Genomic DNA, 22,088 nt, shown 5'->3' on the forward strand with positions numbered 1-22,088 from the left:
AGTTAACTAAAACACTACCTTTAAATTTCATACAGGTTAAAGTGATTTTTTAAAAATTGTCATTTAAAAAATCTAAATCTCACCAACCATGAGAGACTATGAATTCTGGGAAACAAACTGAGGGCTTCAGAGGGGAGGTGGGTGGGGGATTGGGATAGGCTGGAGATGGGTAGTAAGGACGGCACATATTGCATGGTGCACTGGGTGTTATACGCAACTAATGAAGCATCGAACTTTGCATAAAAAACTAGGGATATACTATATGGTGATTAACATAACATAATAAAAAATATTATTATTTTAAAAATAAAATAAAATAGGATTTTAAACTCCTATTAATTAATACTCAACAAGAAAACACTTGAGGACAAAATCTTTTGGTTCCTAAAGAATAAACCTATAGTAGAAGAGTAACACATTGGTTTAGTAACTTGTATTGAGGAATCTCATCTAATTCCCTGTCTAATAATAGTGTGTATAATTGTTGACTCTGTCTACCCATGCATTAGACCCTGGCCTTGTTTTATCTCCACCGTCGTCCTCCTCCCCCTTTTCCTTTCTCCAACTCCTCCTCTTTTTAAATTGCCCTTACCTTTGTTTGTGATCCACAGTCACTCTTCTGAATTATCCCGCTCTTCTGAAAATATTTGAATATTTCTTTTTTATAATTTTTTATTATATTATGTTAGTCACCATACAGTACATCCCTTGTTTTTGATGTAAAGTTCGATGATTCATTAGTTGCGTATAACACCCAGTGCACTGCAATACATGCCCTCCTTACTACCCATCACCAGCTTATTTCTTTTGAACATTCTACAGATATAGCTTGGTTTTCAAAAGCCCTACAATTTGCACTAGTTTACTTTTAAACTTAATCCCTTACTAATATCTTAGATATCTTCCAGTTAATACTCTCTGGAGCTAAACATTCTTCAAACTCTGTGTCATGTATCCTGTTATGTCTGTTTATAATTTCCTTATCTGTTTTATTACTACTGGGCAATTTTGTCACATATGTTTTTCAAGATTCAATCATCCTCTGTGAATTTCCTATTTATACATTATATATTATTATATGATATATGATGATATGATATTATTATATATAAATTGTCATTTTGTGCCAGGAAATCTAATTATTTGGACTACATTGTGAGCATCACAGTTGTCTTTATACATGTAATTTTAAAAAGGCTGTATTTCAGGGGTGCTTAGGTAGCTCATTCAGTTAAGCGTCCAACTCTTGATTTTAACTCAGGTCACTATATCAGGGTCATGAGATCAAGACTTGTATTGGGCTCTGCACTGAGCTTGAAGCCTGCTTAAGATTCTCTCTCTTTCTCTCCCTCTGCCACTCCCTCACTGATGTGCATGCACAACTGCTTAAGATTCTCTCTCAAAGAAAAAATACTGTATTTCACTATGTTTGTAGAATATAATTAACTTGGTGACAGTGACAGAAGTGGGTTCCTGGTGCCTGGTTACCCATCATATCAATACAATGTTTTGACTGTACATTCATATTACTGTAACTTTCAATTTTTACCACCTCAACTTTTGTCTTTCCCACATCCAGTTTTTGTAGTACACTGATTACAATATCTTGTTTTGGTCTTTGTTGTTGCTATTGTTTTTCCCTCACATTGCCTGTCACCTGGGACTGCCTTTATATTTTCTGTCCACATCGTTACCTATCAGTTGATTTCAAATTTAATTCATACTATTTCTGCAGGTCATTTTCTTTGATTAAATTACACAGTTAAAAATCTTTATTGGTCATTGATATGATTATCTTTTACTCACTCTATTTTGTATCAGTTTGCATATGCCTGCCTATTATTTTATTTGAAATATAGTTCAATATTTATTTTATGTTAGGTATTTGATTAGATAACTTCAGTGGAAATAAATTATAATTATACCATTTAAATTATATTGCTGTCTATTTAACTTTGAATTTGTCAATGTGTGCCATGTGCTCATTTCCAAGTGTGTTCTGGATTATTAAACTAAATTATTTAATAACAAGTTAATGCTTCTCTATTTGTGTGTGTGTGTGTGTGTGTGTGCACCCGCTGAAGGATTTCAAGGAAGATTGTTAATTAGCAAACTAATGGACAATCTGAGAAGTGAAGAAAGTGTCAAAAGAAATACAATATGCAGACCAGATCCTTACTCACTATTTTTGGTGGCATCTTGCCAAATGTAGAATCAAAGTAGCTAAAGTCTGATTACATAAGTAGAAGAGACAGATGGTTTAACTCCAGCAAATCACTCTGCTTTGTGATTTCTACCTGTCATTTATCCTCTTGACCCTGTCCCCAGAGGGGGTATAGCTTAAAGCTGGTAGGTTGTGGATGACTCTTTCCAATATCACAGACCATGAGAGAAATCCATGGGAGAGAGAGAGATAAAAGATATACCTCCTGAGCTTTGTCCTTTTCTATTTAACTCTGAAGGACTTCAACTGCCCTGTAGAATGGTTTTTATGGAGATAACATGGGAAGAATAGTTACTCTGAAGAGAAGCCTGGGAGACAGTGCAGAGAGGATATAGAAGAATAGGGATTTTGATGCCTCAGGGAACTTCAAATTCCCAGGAATCATTAGTGCGTAAATTGGAAGGTTCAGAAGCAGAAGTCAAGAGGGAAATCAATCATACTTCTGTGCTATAACAATCATAACTGTAACTATATACAAACTATAAGTATATGTATATTTCTGCTTATGACACAAATGAGGAAATCTGAGGGTTTTTTGTTGTTTTTGTTCTGTTTTGTCTTGTCATGATAGGAAATGCCCTTATAACTTCATTTTAGTAAAAAATACGAAATTAATTCAAAATTTCTACAAAATCTAATAAACCAATTTAGTTCTTCTCTCTTCTCCAAGCAGTATTTTACTATCATAGCCAAGCAAGACCTAGCCATTCCCATATCAGAAATTACAGCACAGCAATGTCTCATTTCTCTTCCCTTTTATCACATATCCAGTAGAATGAAGGCTCAAGAGGCATCTGGAGCTTTTCCGTGGAGCAGCTTATGGGAAATGGCATAGTGTCTATTTTCATAGACTGTAGTAAAGGATATGAATTATTGAGTTTAATTTTTTCTGGTTTGGTAAAAGGAGTGCCAGCACACATGCATTAAAGCTTTAACTACAAAATCTCACTGAGTAAATTTGAACTAGCAATCTATCCTGTTAGGTAGTAACTTTTATTATGCAAATATATCCCTAATTTTCTTATAAGGCTTGTGAAAACAAAAGAGATAATGTAATTTGATAATGTGGTATATCAATCAACCTAAAAATTTCACAAAGAAATAAACAAATAATTTCTTAAATAAAACTAAGCAAAGAAATCATTTAAAATCTTCATTTTGTTAGTCTTATGCTTTCAAGCAAATAAAAGATCCTTTGCCTTCTCCCTTCTGTTCGTAAAAAAGAAAGTTTTTACGATAAGTGATGGAGCACACAAGAAATATACTAATTGCTTGATAGAGACAAAGGGAAGCAAGATCAGTTTAATGAGTCCCAGCGCTGGCAGTTCTTCTGCCCAGGAGACTGCACATTCATGATTCTAAACTTGCTCAGCACATTCCATCTTTAAAGAAAGAATCTTAATTTACTCTCCCCATATAGGCTCACACATAGCGGACTGCCTTGTATCTGTGGGCTGGAGTTCCCACAAAGAGATATAATTAGTGTATTTATTTAATGTAAACAAATAATACAAATCTTTCTACATTTTTCATGTAAGCAATGCCATTCCATTCTCTTCTCTTTGGTAGACTTGATAACAAAGAACTAAAATATAACTTAGGAAAATCCAAAGGCCATCTCCATTTCTACTGATATTAGCTAAGGTATAAGGAAATGGTAGCAATATCAATAGCAGATATTAAGATTAAGTCAGATATAAAATAAATATTAGTATCAATAGGAAATCACTAGAATATGCAAAAATGGAGATTTTAATTTTATAAAAGAGAAGATTCAAAAGTGTAAATTAACAAAGGGGCATGTAGGTAGCTCAGTTGGTTAAGCATCTGTCTTCAACTCAGGTCATGATCTCAGGTTCCTGGGATTGAGCCCTGCATTGGGCTCCATGCTCAGTGGGGAGCCTGCTTCTCCCTCTCCCTTTACCCTCCCTCTGTTTGTGTGCTCTCTTTCAAATAAATAAATGAAAATTTTTAAAAAGGTAAAATAACAAAAAGTAAAATATACCAACCAGTACAATGATGGTGGAGAATGTATTATTTCATTATTTTGGAACAAAGAAATGAGATTCTCATATTAGTTTATGACAAACATATTTTTCCTAAAGTCATGCCTTGCTTGCAAGAAATTAAGAAAATACATACTGAACAACTTTTATATGCCTAAAAATATGATTAAGTCAGCAGGCATCTTGTGTAGAAACTTTGAGACATCTGTGTCTGGTTGGGGAGAGTTGATCTGCTCCAATCTGAACTGATTGTTTGCCATATCGGATGCAAAACTGGTATCATTGACCCCCAATCTCCACCTTTACCTGTTGTATTGGGTCTCCAATGACTCTCATCTTCTCCCTTCGTTGTATACTATTTATTTTTAGAGGAGCACATCTTCTTTTAAAGTTTGCTGGAGAGATAAAATTATTGAGACCTCTACATGAATGAAATTATGGGTAGCTATAATATTCTATTTTGAAAATTGCTCAATTGTCTTTCAGTTTGTTATTGGGAAGTTGAAAGTCACTCTGGTTTCTGACACATTTTTCCCTTTAGAGAAACTTGTGAATCTGTTATGTGTTTTGAGCATACCAAATACTACAATATTTTCATCAACTGACCTGAAGGATTTCAGGAAGCCCTTTAATGTGATCACACATGACTTTCAGCTCTGAGAAAAGTTCTTGATTTATTTTGTTGATTACACCTTTCCTCTAGTTCCTCTGTTCTCCAGTTATAAAACTGCTATTACTCAGTGCTGGAGTTCTTATACTAAATTTCTATTTTTTTTATCTCTTATTTTCATTCTTTTGTGTTTTTATACTACCATCCTGAATATTTTCTCATTTTGATCATTTAACCCTCTATTGATATTTTTTAAATTGACCATCACATTTTTATTTTTTATTTTTTTTAAAGATTTTATTTATTTATTCGACAGAGATAGAGACAGCCAGAGAGAGAGGGAATACAAGCAGGGGTAGTGGGAGAGGAAGAAGCAGGCTCATAGCTGAAGAGCCTGATGTGGGGCTCGATCCCAGAACGCCAGGATCACGCCCTGAGCCGAAGGCAGACACTTAACCGCTGTGCCACCCAGGCGCCCCGACCATCACATCTTTAACTAGCAAGAATATATTTTCATTTTATGAATTCATACTTCTGTATATCCTATTTTTTCACTTTAGATATTTTTTCATATGTCTTAAAATTAATTTTTCTAAGATTAATCTTTCTTCTTATCCTGTGTATATTTCTTCAAAGTTTCAATCTTTTGCTAAATTGGGTTTATATTTTTTATAAAAATGAATTTCCTCACATATCTAATAATCCTTCTCTGTTCATTATTTGAGTGATCCATTCAAATAAAGTTCTGAGGAGGGGTAAGCCTTTGTGAAAGGTAGCCAATATAAGTTATCGAGTGAGGATTTCACTTTATTGTTAGAAATTGAAAACACTAGGGGCTGTAAAAGAAAACACTAGGGGCTGTAAAAGAAAACACTAGGGGCTGTGGTTTTGTTATTTTCAGCTGGCCATCTTCTATGGATAGGATATTCCAATCTCTTCTCTAGGGGTAATAAAGATGGCTACAAATATTATCAAACAAATGGGAAAGAATTGGGTCTCCAATTCAGGATGAGGATGATTACATAAACTTTTATTGTCAGTTTGGGAATCTGCAGCTATCACTGCTATACCCTCTGGTTAAAGTCTCTAAAGAAAAGCTTTGGTTTTCATATGATCCTGTCAGCCATGTAAACCTGAATCAATTCATGTGTTCTCCAAAATTGAAACAATAAAAACAAAAGCATTTAAAACCACCCAAATTTTATGTTGGAATATAAATAAACACAAAGCAACCAAGGCAACTTTGGGGACCATACTAAAACTGAAGGACAGTAACAAACAATACAAACTGCTGTGTGTTGCAGCATCTGATCAGTGTCAGGCAGTCAGAATTTTAAGATAACCACAAATGATCCATTACATAGTAAGTCTCCTTCCTTTAGTGATTATGACTGGCTATTATCCCCATAATTAGGTTATGTCAAAAGTTAAGGGATTTTTTGGAGTGCCTGGATGGCTCAGTTGGTTAAGCATCTGCCTTCAGCTCAGGTCATGATCCCAGGTCCTGGGATCAAGCCCCACATCAGGCTTCCTGCTCAGCAGGGAGTCTGCTTCTCCCTCTCCCCCGCTCATGCTCTCTCTCATTCTCTTTCTCACATAAATAAATAAAATCTTTTAAAAAATGAAGGGATTTTTGCCTATGTAATTAAGATTGATTTAATTCAACCTTAATTTTCCTATTCAGTTGGCTTTGAAATACTATATATATATATATATATATATATATATATATATATAACATTTGTCTTAGAAATAAAAACTTTTTTTATTTATAATAGTAGTTGTTTAAGAGATACCAAACACAGGTGTTGTGTTTTAACAAGCTGGTATAACCAGATCAAACAGATAAAAGAACATGGGCTTCCAGTAATCTGATAAGCCATTTTTTACTGAATTGAACTGAACATTCTTGATGAGTTATATCTATAAGACTTGATTTAACAAACTATGTATAGACCTAATGATGCATCTCATCTTATCCAGAATACTAGTTTCCAAAACTTAATTAGCATAACCACAGAAACCCCATTTTATAGCACTTAAAAATCTGATTATTTCTCCTTAGTCAAATAGTAAGTGAATTTATTCATTGGCATCTTCCCTTTTGTTTTTAGCTAATATGCTCAGATATATATTTAGCTCTGGAAGTATCTGTTTTATTTTTGAACTATCTCCTAAGATTTTGACCTTCCGAAAAATATCTCAAAATTGCAGCCTGGGAACATGCCAGAGTAGGAGGATCCTAATCTCAATTCATCCCACAAATTCACCTAGATAATAGCCATATTGGAGCAACTAATCCAGAAAATCAACCAAATACCACAGAACAGACTCCTCACAATTAATCCTGGAGAGAAGGCCACATGGATATGGTGGAGTCCCAGTTGGGAACCAAACTAATCTTCAAGACTAACCACAAAAAAGGGGCGACACCTAAAGTATGGAGACTCCACCCCAGACATAGGGGACCTGCAGTCCCCATAACATTGGGTTTTAAAAATGGGAGAGGCTTAACTGTGAATTCTTGTAATCAGTGGAGCTTATCACCAGGAACTTTAAAAATCAGCACGCTTGGTTGTAGGGGAGCTGGAGGGTGATAGGAAAATGAGTCCTCACCATTAAAGAAAGAGCATAACAAACAACTCTTCCAAACTACAACATGGAAGCAGCACCTTAAAAAGCACCTGGAGTATACAAGGAGATTTATTACTAATCTCAGAATGTGCACTGAAGGGGCAGGGATGTTTAGGAGACTTCTCCAAGAATAAAACAGCTGGCAGACACCATTTCTTTTCCCCAGCTCCAATGTAGATACCCTGACACCTGTGTGAACCAGCACTCTCAATATACCTTGCTAACAGCCCACACGCAGCTCCTGTGATCTCCTGTGGACTTGTCCCATCTAACCTGTGCATACTCAGTAGGAGTCTTGCCAATGCTGCTCCAGCCAGACCTCATTCTTCAAGTAGCATGGTAGGAATCTAGGCATGCCTTGCTAACACTATGAGCCCCATTTCCATGTTCTCCTGTGGACACACCCCATTTAACCATCTGTACTCAGGAGGAGCCTCTCCAAAGCAGAACTTGACTCCTTTCATTCTGAAAGCAGTCCCGACAGTGACCCAAAAACTCTAAAGTGAGCCTAGACTGGTTAGATGGGAAGATAACCACACACATCTGTTTAACTATTGCCTCAGCAGTGGATTGAGGAAGACATCTGATTAAACTGCTAGCCCCATCCACCAACAAAAACCTTACAGGGAGAAGCAAGAAGAGAGAGCCCTGTAGTTCAGGGTCACTGCAATCCTAACAGACAGACAGGGGGGCAGACAATTTGTCTCGCTGCCAGCTCTGCCCCCAGTGAAAGCCTCTTGGGGGACAAGACAGGAAATAGACCCTCCAGCTAAGTGTTACCATAGTTCTGGCAAACTGGCTGAGGGCAGATGTCTGAGCAAATACCAGGCCAATGTAGCCCAAGACTCACTCCTTAAAAGCACAAGGACCAAAACATGCTCACACCAGGGGAAGAGGGCCATTGCTACTGACTGGACTGGAAAAAACAAACAGCAAACAAACAAACAAACAAATAGACAAATAAACAAACAAAAGAAACATGTCTCAATCACAAAAATAAGGCACATGCAACACACTTGGGAGACACTTGGTCTGCTTCTGGTGAATATGGGGCATTGCACTACAGAAGCTTTTCTTCATAAGGCCACTACTTTCAAGATCAAGAGACACACCTGCTTTCCTAGTACATAGAAACAAACACAGAGTTAGACAAAATGAGGCGACAGACAATGATATAAAAGAACAGAACAAAATCATACTAAATGAACAACTAAATGAAATGAAGAAAAGCAATATGTCTGATAGATAATTCAAATGGTCATAAACGTACTTACTGGATTGACAAAAGAGTGGAGGATCTCTGTAAGACCCTCAACAAAGATATAGAATATATTAAAAAAGAACAAATCAGAGATGAAAATCTCCATAACTGAAATTACAAATAGAGGGAATCAAAACTATTGAGGAAGCAAAAGAACAGATCAGTGAGTTGTAAGACAGTTATTGAAAACAGCCAAGCTGAACAGAAAAATTAATGATACTAATAATACTACTAATAATACAGAATAAGTAAAAGGACTAAGTGAGCAACATCATCAAGTGTAATAATATTTGCTTTATAGGGGTCCCAGAAGGAGAAGAGCAAAGGGGATAGAATATTTATTCAAACAAATAATAGCTAAAAATTTCCCTAATCTGGGTAAAGAAAAAGACAATCCAGGATGAATAGAGAGCCACAACTGAAATCAACCTTAGGGGGTCCACAACAAGACACATAATAATTAAAATGGCAAAAATAGAGATAGAGGTTTTTAAAAACATGAAGAAAAAAGAAAAGAATTACATAAAAGGGAAACACCATAAAGTTATCAATTGAACTTTTAGTACAAAATTTGTAGGACAGAGGGGAGTGACATAATATATTCAAAGTGCTGAGAGGAAAAAGCCTACAACCATGAATATACTATCCAGCAAGGCTATCATTCAGTATAAAAGGAGAAATAAGAGTTTCTCCAACAAAGAAAAGTTTTTAAAAAATCATCACCAGTAAGACAGCCTTACAAGAAATGTTAAAGAAAATTCCTTAAGTAGAAAGGAGAGGCCACAATCAGGAGTAAGAATATTAGGAAACAAACAGAAAAATCACGGGTACTTACAAACATAAAAAAAAGTAGTAGATTAATCACTGTGAAAACCAGTAGAAAGGTTAAAGCACAAAAGCAGTAAAATCAGTTCTATCTGTAAAAATCAGTCAAGGAATGTACAAAATAAAAAGGTGTAAAGTGTGAGATCATATACCTAAAATTTAGGAGGGAGAGGAATAAAGAACGTGTTGAAACTTAAATGACCATCAGCTTAATATAGACTTTTATATGTAGAAAACATCAGGTACAAACCTAATGATACAAACAAATTAAAAAAAAAAAACAGTATAGATATGCAAAAAAAAAAGAAGAAGAATCCAAGTATATTACTCAAGAAAGCCAGCAAACCATGAGCAGAGAACAAGAAAAGATCAAAGAGCTAAAAAAATAGCCAGAAACAAATAGCAAAATAGCAATAAATACACACCTGTCAAACAGTACTTTGAACATAAATGGACTAAATGCTCTAATCAAAAGATATAGGGTGATGGAATGGATAAAAAGGAAGACCCATCTACATGCTTTCTACACGGCATTTGTTTCAGACCTAAAGACACATCAGATTGAAAGTGAAAGAATAGAGAAGCATTGTCTTAGAAATGAATGTGAAAAGAAAGCCAATGTAGCAATATTTACATCTGAAAAAACTGACTTTAAAACAAAGATAGTAATATTGCATTGTATATATATAGACTACATCTTCTTAATCCAGTCATCTGTTGAAGGGCATCTCGGCTTCTTCCACAATTTAGCTATTGTGGACAATGCTACTATGAACATTGGGGTGCATATGGCTCTTCTCTTCACTGCGTCTGTATCTATGGGGTAAATACCCAGTCATGCAATTGCTGGATCATAGGGTAGCTCAATTTTTAACTTTTTAAGGGACCTCCACACTGTTTTCCAAAGTGGCTGTACCAACTTGCATTCCCACCAACAGTGTAAGAGGGATCCCCTTTCTCCACATCCTCTCCAACATGGTGCACTGGGTGTTATACGCAAGTAATGAATCATGGAACTTTACATCAAAAACTAGGGGTGTGCTGTATGGTGACTAACATAATATAATAAAAAATATTATTAAAAAAGATAGTAATAAGAGACAAAGTTAAGGACTGTATATAATAAGGGGAATAATGCAAAAAAAAAGATATAACAATTGCAAATATTTATGAAAATAACATGAAAGCACCCAATATTTAAAAGTTAATAACAAACAAAAACAAAGTAATTCATACTAATAAAATGGGCGTAGGGTACTTGCACACACCACTTACATCAATGAACAGATCATTAAAATAGAAAATCAACAAGTAAATAATGGCTTTGAATAAAACATTGAAACAGATGGTTTTAACTAGATGACTTTCTTACACAAAAATAAACTCCAAATGTATTAAAGACCTAAATGTGAGACTGAAACCATAAAAATGCTAGAAAAGAGCACATGCAGTAATTTTTCCGGCATTGGCCATGGCAACATTATCTAGAGATGTCTCCTGAAGCACAGAAAATAAAAACAAAAATGTATTATTTGGACTACACCAAAATAAAAAGCTTCTGTACAGCAAAGGAAACAACCAATAAAACTAAGATAGCCTACTAAATGGAAGTAGATATTCTCAAAAGACATCTCCAAAAAAAGGTTAATATCCAAACTATATACAGAACTCATACAAGTCAACACTACAAAAGCAAGTAATTCAATTTAAAAATGGGACTTTTGGGGCACCTGGGTGGCACAGCAGTTAAGCGTCTGCCTTCGGCTCAGGGCGTGATCCCGGCGTTATGGGATCGAGCCCCACATCAGGCTCTTCTGCTGTGAGCCTGCTTCTTCCTCTCCCACTCCCCCTGCTCGTGTTCCCGCTCTCGCTGGCTGTCTCTATCTCTGTCAAATAAATAAATAAAATCTTAAAAAAAATAAAATAAAAATAAAAATGGGACTTTTCTCCAAAGAAGGCTTTGGGTGGTCACCAGACACATGAAAAGGTGCTCAAAGTCGCTCATCATCAGGAAATTGCAAATTGAAACTACAATGAGATGTTACCTCACACCTGTCAGAATGGCTTAAATCAAAAACAGAAAAAACAAACAAAACAAACAGCAACAAAATAAGACAAATGTTGGAGATGCTGTAGAGAAAAAGAAACTCTCATGCACTACTGGTGGGAATGTAAATTGGTGCAGCTACTGTGGAAAACATTATGGAGTTTCCTCAAAAAGTTAAAAGTAGAATTTTCCACAATCCAGTAATCTTATTACTGATTATTTACTCAAAGGGTACAAAAACAGGTATTTGAAAGGATATAGGCACCCTTATATTTATTGCTGCATTATTTACAATAGCCAAATTATGGAAACAGCCCAAGTGTCCATTTGCCCATTGACAGATTAATGGATAAGTAAGATGTGACATATAACAAATGAAATATTAGTCAGCCATAAAAAATGAAATCTTACCATTTGTGACCATGTGGGTGGAGCTAAAAAGTGCAATGGTAAGATAAATAAGTGAGTTAGAAAAAGACAAATACCATATGATTTCACTCACATGTGGAATTTAAGAAAGAAAGGAAACAAAGAAAAAATATGAGAGAAACAAAAAACAAACTAAAAAAACATCTTTTAACTATAGAAAAAAACTTATGGTTTCTAGAGTAGAGGTGGGTAGGGGGATGGGTTAAATATGTGAATATCTAGATGAACAATGAGTAATGTATAGAATTGTTGAATCACTATAATGTATACTTGAAACTAATATAACAATGTATGTTAACTATACTGGCATTAAAATAAAAAAACTTAATACAAACAAAAGAAAAACCTTATCAATTCAATGTAAAAAACAAAAACAAAAACAACACAAAAACAAACCCAAAAAACCCCAACAAACAAACAAACAAAACACCCACCTAATTCAATCAAAAAATGGGCAGAGGACCTGAAAGGACATTAGACATACATAAGGCCAACAGGCATATGAAAGGATTTTCAACATCACTAATCATGAAGAAATGCAAATCAAAACCAAGACAAGATATCATAGCAATCTTGTTAAAGACATTGACTAAAGTAAAGAAAGAAAAAAAAAAGCAGAAAATAAGATCTGGTGAGAATGCGGAGGAAAGGGAACTCTTGTACCCTGTTTGTGGGAACGCAAACTGGTAGGCACTGTGGAAAACAGTATGAACATTCCTTTAAAAACTGAAAATAGAATTATTGTATAATCCTGTAATTCCACTACTATTTACACAAAGATAATGAAACACTCATTTAAAAATTTTTGTATCCCTGTGTTTCTTGCAGCACTTTTTTTTTTTTTTGAGAGAGAGGCACTCCTTTTCTTATAAATTTAAATTCCAGTAGGGTTACCAAAAGGGTTAGATTAATTTGAGGTGTACAGAACAATTCCGTACATCACCTAGTGCTCATCCCAACAAGTTCTTTCCCTAATTCCCATCACCCATTTCACCTATCTCTCACACATATTCCCTTTGGTAACCATCAGTTCGTTTCTCTATGGTTAAGAGACTGTTTCTTGGTTTGTTTCCCTCTTTTGTTTCTTTGCTCATTGTTTTGTTTCATAAATTCCGTATATAAGTCACATCATATGCTATTTGTTTTTCTCTGACTGACATTTCTCTTAGCATAATACTCTCTAGTTCCGTTCATGTAACTGTAAATGGTAAGATTTCATTACTTTTTATGGGTGAATAATGCCATGTTGTGTATATACACCACACCTTTTTTATCCAGTCATCTATGGATGGTCATTTGGACTGCTTCAGACATTTCAAAAATAACTTTGGTCAGAGACTCTGAGTCTTAATTGGGCAGATATTGTCTTAGTGATAAATTTCACAATATTTTAAGGAATTAATAAAAGCTTCCTGATCATAACCTCATTTACACTTACTCCTTGCCAGGGAAATATGGTCCTGATAAAGTGAATCTGAATCACGAACTCCTCCTTAAATTTCCATTTGAATCTGTCACTCACAACACAGATAGTTTTATTCTGGTTACCATTGACTTGCATCTCCTTCTTAGAACAGAGCTTGGACACAAGATGCCCCAAATTTGGGGTTCTTAACCAGAGGCAGGGAAATAGCTAAGAGGGTCTCTATCATCATAAATAGATCAGAGATGTTATGACAAATCCAACAGTCTGAAAGTTTATCCTCATTAGCAATGGGCTGGAAGAGGATGGCATTATCTTTTCAGGCCAATGCCACAGTAAAGAAAAGAAAGATAAATAGGAATTTGTGGGGTTTTGTTTGTTTGTTTTTTTAAAGCATGAAATTTTGATACAATGTCTTGGAAGGAAGCAGTCTATGTTCATGTCGGCTACTTCTCTTCCCAGTCAAATTGATTTGGAGGTTTCCGGCAGTAACATTGAGCCAGATGTCATGCAATGCCTTCTTCAGCTGTGAGATGTATATCTAGGGGTCAAGTCCCTGGAGTTTGGTTGCCATCTGGGTTGTGAGGAGGTCCTTGAATAGTCCCTTCCAAGGATATTCAAGGGCAGTCTTTATTCTTAGCGATTCCAAATCAGAACAGTGAAAGAAAAATTGGAAATGCTAGTTTGGAGAGTTGAGGAAACTAGAATTCAGGATCTAACCCAGTTTACAGGTATGTAACAAAATGTCAAAAGCAAATAACAAGATTATAATCTAATAACTTGAAAGACATGTATTTTTTTCTTTCTACAATTACCCTACATTTTTAAAAGATTTTCACCATAAAAAATAATAATAAATTGCCTCCAACTTGGCCTGATTATTTACATAAATGCAAAGGGAATAGTGATTGACTTACTTGAAGCTCTTTTTAAGATTTTATTGCTAAATCTTGTTAATAAGCTACCAGGCAAATTTTTCAAGGGGCTTTATTGGCTTTATAGAGTCAATCTTAATTTCTGAAAACTCTCTGGTCATATCTGAGTCTACACACATCTTTATTAAATATGACAATTCAGCTAAACCCTTTACAATATAGCTGATATTGTCAATTATGCCCTGTTACAAGGAGAGGAGACTCTCATTGCACTTATAAAAATAGCTTAACATGTTGCCCTGAAAAGAATACTCAAAAACATTTCTGAAATATGTTAGGAGCAGTTAGGAAAAAGTAAATACATTACTTTTGTTTAAAATGCATATGCCTTTTAGTTATAGTCATAGATAGCTTAATATGATAGTTTCCTATCATATTTGGTAATTTCCTATCATCATTGGTAATTCTTACACAGTTTTATGATCTTAAAGTTATAAGAAAACCGTACTTGTCAAAAGACCTTTTCCTGAATTTCTTTGAAGATGAAGCACTTTTTCATAGGAACACTTTTACAACTATCATAATAAAACAATAACTCTCAATTAAGCAAGACTTTTTAACATGTCCATTGCTACAGATCTAGTAAGAGTTCATTATAATGAAATTGAAAACAAAGCTTTGTTATTTCTGTAACATACCACATTTTAAGATAATAACTGGACTTATGACTGATAACATTATACAAGGACATATCAAACCTTAGGAATTTCATACAATTCCTAAAACTCTTATAACAGTTCTACAAATACAATATAAAAACAACTTAGTATCATTTCTTATTTGACAATGCTTCTTATATAATTAAACATATCAATAAGCCTAATCAGTTTAACATGTCCTTTAAAAAATAAATAAATATAAAAGGAAAGACACAAAGTCTTTGGAAATGTTTCAGGGACCCTCTGAAAATTCTCAAAGTTGTTTGAGATCAAAAAGACTCCTTTTAGAATTTGATTTGGGTAAGTCTGTCAAAATATCACAAGGTTTTAAAACACTTGGTCAAACAGGATCATAGGTAACTGTTAAATAATACTTAGCTTTTATAATAGAGAATACTCAATTTTCTAAAGTAATCAGAGACCTGATAAAAATAATGCAGGGAATTATTTTGACTAAACACAAAATATGTGCTTTCTAGGCAGATGATTTAAAAAGTAAAGAAAACAACAACAAAAAATATTTGTTTCAATTCTTCATTAAAATCAGAGAATTAAAAATATATTTACTAACAGACCCAAAATCTTTACTTCTCTGTAGTGAAAAGTCAAAAGTAGATAATTCTAAGTTCAGTAATTAATGTTTCATTGTTTTATATTTTTTGGAAATAATCTAGTTATTTAATGATTATCCATCATTTAATTTAACTTGGTAAAACTTTAAGATTTCAGGTTACCAAAAGATTTGAGGAAACTAAGTTTAAAAATCACTTAAAAACTTTTATTTATTTCACATTCATTTACTTGTCCTCAACAATTATGTTTTGATTACTTATGAAAATTTCATCATAATAAGTTGTTTTTCTTGACAATTTTTTTGTCAGAAATGATATAAACTTATTTGAAAAAAATCAATAGAAATAGATTAACAGCAGCTATATGTCTACATTATAGTCAATGTTGATAACTCTAGACATGTCCATTTTAACTAAATCAACAAACTTATGTTAGCTCCTATTGAATATTTTCCCAGATCATGTGAACCTCAAAAGCATTTGGGTTAGTTTTTATTATATTTCTGAGAATTTGGAGTGTACTTAATTCATATAACCACTTGTTTGTTTTTAAGCCAATTAGATACCACCTGTTTACAACTTACTTTTTGCAATATCATCCAGATTTAGAAAATGCCACAAATCTAGACATATAGGCAGACATACATGAACATACAGGCAGATGCAAAATCCTCATAGTTTCTTTTTATCACTATTTGTGGAAACGACACTTAAGATTTGTATAGTTCTGACAAGTAATCTTATGGAAGCTATGGAGCAATTTTTTTAACCTCTTTTTCCCTTTATTATTATTTTCTCTTTAGTCTTAGTAATTGGGGATACTCTGGATAAGAATTTCTGAAGGAATCAAGTAGAAGGAATTCAAGTTCTTCAAATAGGACTTTGGTTTCCCAAGGTCAATATTTACAAAGCCTTTGGAGAAAAATAAGGGAGGTTGTAGGAATGGTAAAAAGAAATAGGTAAACTTTGAACTGCCTCTACAGCTGTATTTCTATTTTTGCAAAGATTTGTAAGAAAGGTCAGTTGCTCGCAATTCCTCAAAGATTTGAACTGCAGACAAACCGACATTATAAATGGCATCCATCCATTGAACCTCCAGTTTGCCTAGGGGAAAGGCCTAAAAAATGTTACTATTGAATATCAGCTTCTAATTTGGCCAAGAGTAGACTACAGAGTCACTTACAAATTTCTTTTAAACGTCTTTCAATTCTTAGCCAGAACAACTACAGGCAGATCTGGGAGGGCTGACTTGTAAGAATACTTAGATATTTTTCATCAGTTTGTCAAGGATCTCATCTGTAGGTTCTGAGTGGAGTTTTAGTGGAGAATTATGGCTTCAATATTTAGCAGAATTTGGAAAGGTTTTCATTTTAATTTTAGTTTCCCTCAGCTGTTTAAGGGAATAAGGTAGCAGTTTACCAGAAAATCCTTCAGAGTCTCATCAAATCAGGAAGGTGCTCACAGAGACCACCTTCCATAGGTAGATATGGGGTCGTCTGTAAGGCCATTAACTTGGCAGACTTATGATTATAGACCTGTAGTGTCTTCAGAGTGGAAAGACAACTCAGAGGGTTACTTAGATGAGTATTCAAATAAAGGAGCAGTTGGAATTACTTCAGTTTTACAATCTTTTTTATTAGATACCTCTTGCGTCTTTATTTTTAGAGGTTTCTTTTTTTTTAAGATTTTATTTATTTATTTGACAGAGATAGAGACAGCCAGCGAGAGAGGGAACACAAGCAGGGGGAGTGGGAGAGGAAGAAGCAGGCTCATAGCAGAGGAGCCTGATGTGGGGCTCGATCCCACAACGCCGGGATCACGCCCTGAGCCGAAGGCAGATGCTTAACCGCTGTGCCACCCAGGCGCCCCTAGAGGTTTCTTTTTTAAAAGATGTTATTTATTTGAGAGATAATGAGAGTGAAAGACAGAGAGCTTGAGAAGGGGGAGGGGCAGAGGAAGAGAGAGAAGCAGACTCCTCATTAAGCAGGAAGCCCAATGCAGGGCTTTTGGTCCCAGGACTCTGCGATCATGACCTGAGCCTAAGGCAGATACTTAACTGACTGAGCCATCCAGGTGCCCCACATCTTTATTATTATTTTTTGTTAGCCTTTTGTAATAAATCTTTCATTTGTAATGAAGTCTATTTTGCAATTTTGAAGCATTTTGGAGGCATTTGTGTGCCAGTTAGAGTAGGTATCCCATTTCCTTTGTTTAATTTGGGAACCCTTACTTTCAAGTGCACTTCTTCACTAATCTTATCTAATTGGAGTTTTCCTCATAATGGCCATTATAATTCCCCTGAGAGCCAGCAGCAGATTGGTAGGACCCTTAGTTGTAAATGGAGTTTAATTCACATTTCTGTCCAGCCATATCTGGCTACAAATGGGGTGCAACCCACATTTCTGTCCAGTCATATTTGGGGCCCCCAGCCTGATGGTTTCCAACCCAAACTCTCAAGAACAAAGCAAGTTTAGTAAAATTTTTCATTTTTGTAGTTATGTATAGGATCTGGGACCATAGTTCTTAGATCCCACGTCTTTTAGCTAGCCATTATTTATACAAAATCAAACAAACATGTGCACCTTAACATATCAGCAGGAACCAAGTGATGTTACTGCATCCTGACCAAGAGCAGTCCATGTGTAAACAGCCAATAATTCCCAACATAGAATTTGGGACTGGGGAACAGAGAAGGAACTGCATTTCTATTTCCAGGAGACATTAATAAATGAGGACCGCTGACTGATTCCAAACCAATGGGAAACTGCAGCTGCCACCAGTAGTTCTCAATTTGGAATCTGAGGAAGGTTTCAAACAAATGAGAAACTGCAGCCAGCAGTTCCCAAGGTAGACTCTGGGAGAGAAGCAAGGGCTGGGGTTCCGACCAAATGGGGAATTGTGGTCCTAACTTCCAGCAGTTCCTAATGTGGAACTACTGATTTCAAACAAGTGGGGAACTGACTGGAAAGGCAATTAATTTGGACAGCTTGATGCAAAAGGAACAGAGCTCAGAACTGAGAGGAACTTACGTAAAGCCCTCAGAAATGATGAGAAAGAAAACTCAAAATGTTTTGCAGGCAGCATACCTGTTTTTCTTGTTGTCCCCAAATAGAAACAAGGTGAGAAGTTTCTTTTGGCTCCCACCATCTTTGCTCCAAATCTGTTAAATAACATGAATTCAATGGAGTAAATTTTTAATATCTAATTGGCCTTCTTAATGATTCATGAATCAGACAGCATCCCACCTAACAAGTGGAAAGGAACTCCAAGGAGTTCTACAAAATGGAACGCTTTTATAGACAGAAGGGAAAAGGGATAAGGAAAGAGCAGATGAGCTCATTTTTCTTTGGGGGATGGGGTCTCTGTGGCAGATTACCTCATTGGTGCTGAGCCGAAATTTACAGACTGACCAGTTAAGACTACATTCCTGGGGAAGTATGAAACTGCAATTAGATTAAGTATTAAGCCTTGGTTTGATGACACACACTTAGCCCAAGTGACTCCATTTGAAGCCTGTTGTTTCTTTTTAATTGAGTTGGCCTGGCATTTGAGGATTGGCTGGTGTTTCTGGTCAGGTGGAGTATTTATAGGAATATTCAAGTTGGGTTTGCTGACACGGCACCTTGGGCAAGAATAGCTCCACCTTGGGCCTAGAAATGTATTTCAACACAAGGAGTATCACCTAGAAAAGGAAGGGGCCTATAGACTTAAGGATATTTTGAATCTAAAGAAGAGGAGCAAGGGACATACCTGAGTCATTTAGAGAAGGTCTGTTCTCTACCATTAGTCTTCTCCTGGGGCACAGGAGAAAGAATGGAGGAATTTCTTTAGTGTAACTGTTTTCTAGGAGCAAGGGCTCAGATAAAATCAACTTCACTCTGGCATAAATCCAGGAACTTGAGTGTTTTACACAATTCTACAATTACCTTTATGGGTGATTCTGTCACAAGATAATTGAATGAGTTAAAGACAAGACAATGATCTCCAAATGGAATTACTTATATTAAGCCCACATCACCAAACTGAGATTTAATTAGAGTTTCAGTCCTCCCAGAAATGAAATCTTACACTGGCCAATCAGAAATTGCCTGGCCAGCATTTTTAGAAGGTCTGCCTGAGAAACCTCTGCCATCTACTATAAGGAAAGCCACCTTGCAATAATCAGTTCACTTTTGCCTAGTGTGACCTCCCTGTTCCTGCTCCCTTCTGCCTATAAAAACATTTCATTTTGTAGAGCTCTTTGGGGGCTCCTTTCCACCTGTTAGATTGAATGCTGCCCAATTTATGAATCGCTGAATAAAGCAGTAAGATCTCTATAATTTACTCAATTGGATTTTGCTCTTAACAGACAAAAAACAAAACTACTCACCACAGTGCACAGGACTACTTTTATTTGTTGGAGTTATGTAAACCTTCTTTGTTCTCTCTAGGAGACTTTTCCAGAGATAGAAACATGGGCAACCTCAGAGCCATGTGACTGTACCTCAGGTCTACTCAGGGCATCCAGCAAGTCCTTTTCAAGATGAAGATGGGTTTGCAGAAGCCCTGGGAGCACTGCCCAATAGGTTGTTTATTAAGGAGGTGTTGTGGAGTTCTATAACTCTTTGGAGGAAACCCTGTCATACAGGTAACTCTCATCAATCCACTGACATCACTACTTTAAAATAGCAGTTTCGAATATTCAGATCAGTGTGGTATGCCTTCTTTCAAGAGGCCTGGATTGTCTACAAATAAATGAACTCATTGGGGCTGGTGCCACTCTAGATAAGGTGAGGTGAGGGAATAGGAGGTTAGAAAGGGAAGTTGGGAGTAGAGGGCCATTGTGAAAGAGGATAGACTATGAAGCTTAGTCACTGAGAATAAAAGTAATGACATCCCTTAGCCAGGTTCTTTTCCTCATTCCCTCCACACCTTATCTCCCCTTGGTTATGCATCCATTTCAGCTTATTCTAGAAGGTGTCTGCCCTCCAAATACTTGCAAAGAGAGCTGAGGGTAATCTATATGTTAAGTTTTTAATTAAAGTGTGGTCTGAGGACCAGCTGTGAACAAGGGCATCCCCTGGGAGGTTTGCAAAAATGCAGAGTCTCAGCCCCTCCTAAGACCTGCTGGATCAGAATCTGCATATTAGCAAGATCACAGATCATTCATTTGCACATTAAGTGGAAGAAGCCCTTGATGGGGTTTAGGACACACTACCTCAAAATGTGGCACTTTGGTGTACTGAATATTTTGAGATGAAGGAATTTGTGAAATGGTATGTGCTGGAAGGACTTTTTTTTAAAGATTTTATTTATTTATTTGACAGAGAGAGACAGGGAGAGAGGGAACAGAAGCAAGGGGAGTGTGAGAGGGAGAAGCAGGCTTCCCGCTGAGCAGGGAGCCCAATGTGGTGCTTGATCCCAGGATCCTGGGTTCATGACCTGAGTGGAAGGCAGACACTTAATGGCTGAACCACCCAGGTGCCCCATGGAAGGGCTTTCTGATCTTCTCCAGAAGCAAGTCATAAAATCCTCATGTGGGATCGCTCCCTATTCCTAGAGGACAGGAACATCATTATTCCCAAGATGGAGGGACTCTGAGAGGAATCTGAAGACACGCGCCTTGCTAGGTTTCCCCCAGTTTATTACATTTTGCTTATACCCCCACTTATCCTATCATCTTTCTCCATCTCTATCCACTTTTCATCAAATCTAGCATAACAATCATTCTTCAGGGTTTTTATCTCCTTATTAAGTCTCCCATGTCATGTAAACTTATATTAAACAAATTTGTATGCTGTTCTCTAATTAATATATCTTTAATTTTTAGACCCAGTCAGGACATGAAAAGGGTCCAGGAAAACCTTTTTCTCCCCTACACTGTGTGCTATATTATGCAAGGAATGACAGTAAGTCCTGCTCCTTAGACCTAAAGGGTTTTAATGCTACTTAAATGCTTAAGGATTTTTGCTCTTTAAGAATTAATGTAGCAGTAGAAACAGCAGGAATTGAGAGTCAACAAAACTTGGAGTAAAGTTCTAGTTCATTTCTTCATGAGCAAGTGATTTAAGAGGAAGCTTCAAATACCATGTAAGTATAACAAAGACAATGAAAATCATGCTGATTTATAACAAACCCAGAGAGAATTAGATGGTTTAAGAGCAACTGACTCACAGCAGGAACTTAATTAACATCAGGTTTTTCTCACTAATGATATGAAAACATGCCTGAAAAATAATGATGCATTAAGACTAAAATGACCCATATGTCATTTTTTATAGGCTACCTTCTTATTTTGCCTACAATTTAAGCCAGGCTTGGGGGAAATGCTAAAGGTTAGGGACAAAGGGTAGGAAAAAACAAACAAACAAACAAACATGACCTGATGAAAGGCTTTCAATGAGTATTTGAAAACAACAACAAAAACAACAACAAACAACACAATGTGTAAAAATAGCCCATGTTTGATGGCTGCCAGCCAAGA

Source organism: Ailuropoda melanoleuca, unplaced genomic scaffold (assembly GCF_002007445.2).
Source record: "Ailuropoda melanoleuca isolate Jingjing unplaced genomic scaffold, ASM200744v2 unplaced-scaffold7480, whole genome shotgun sequence".
NCBI lineage: Eukaryota > Metazoa > Chordata > Mammalia > Carnivora > Ursidae > Ailuropoda > Ailuropoda melanoleuca.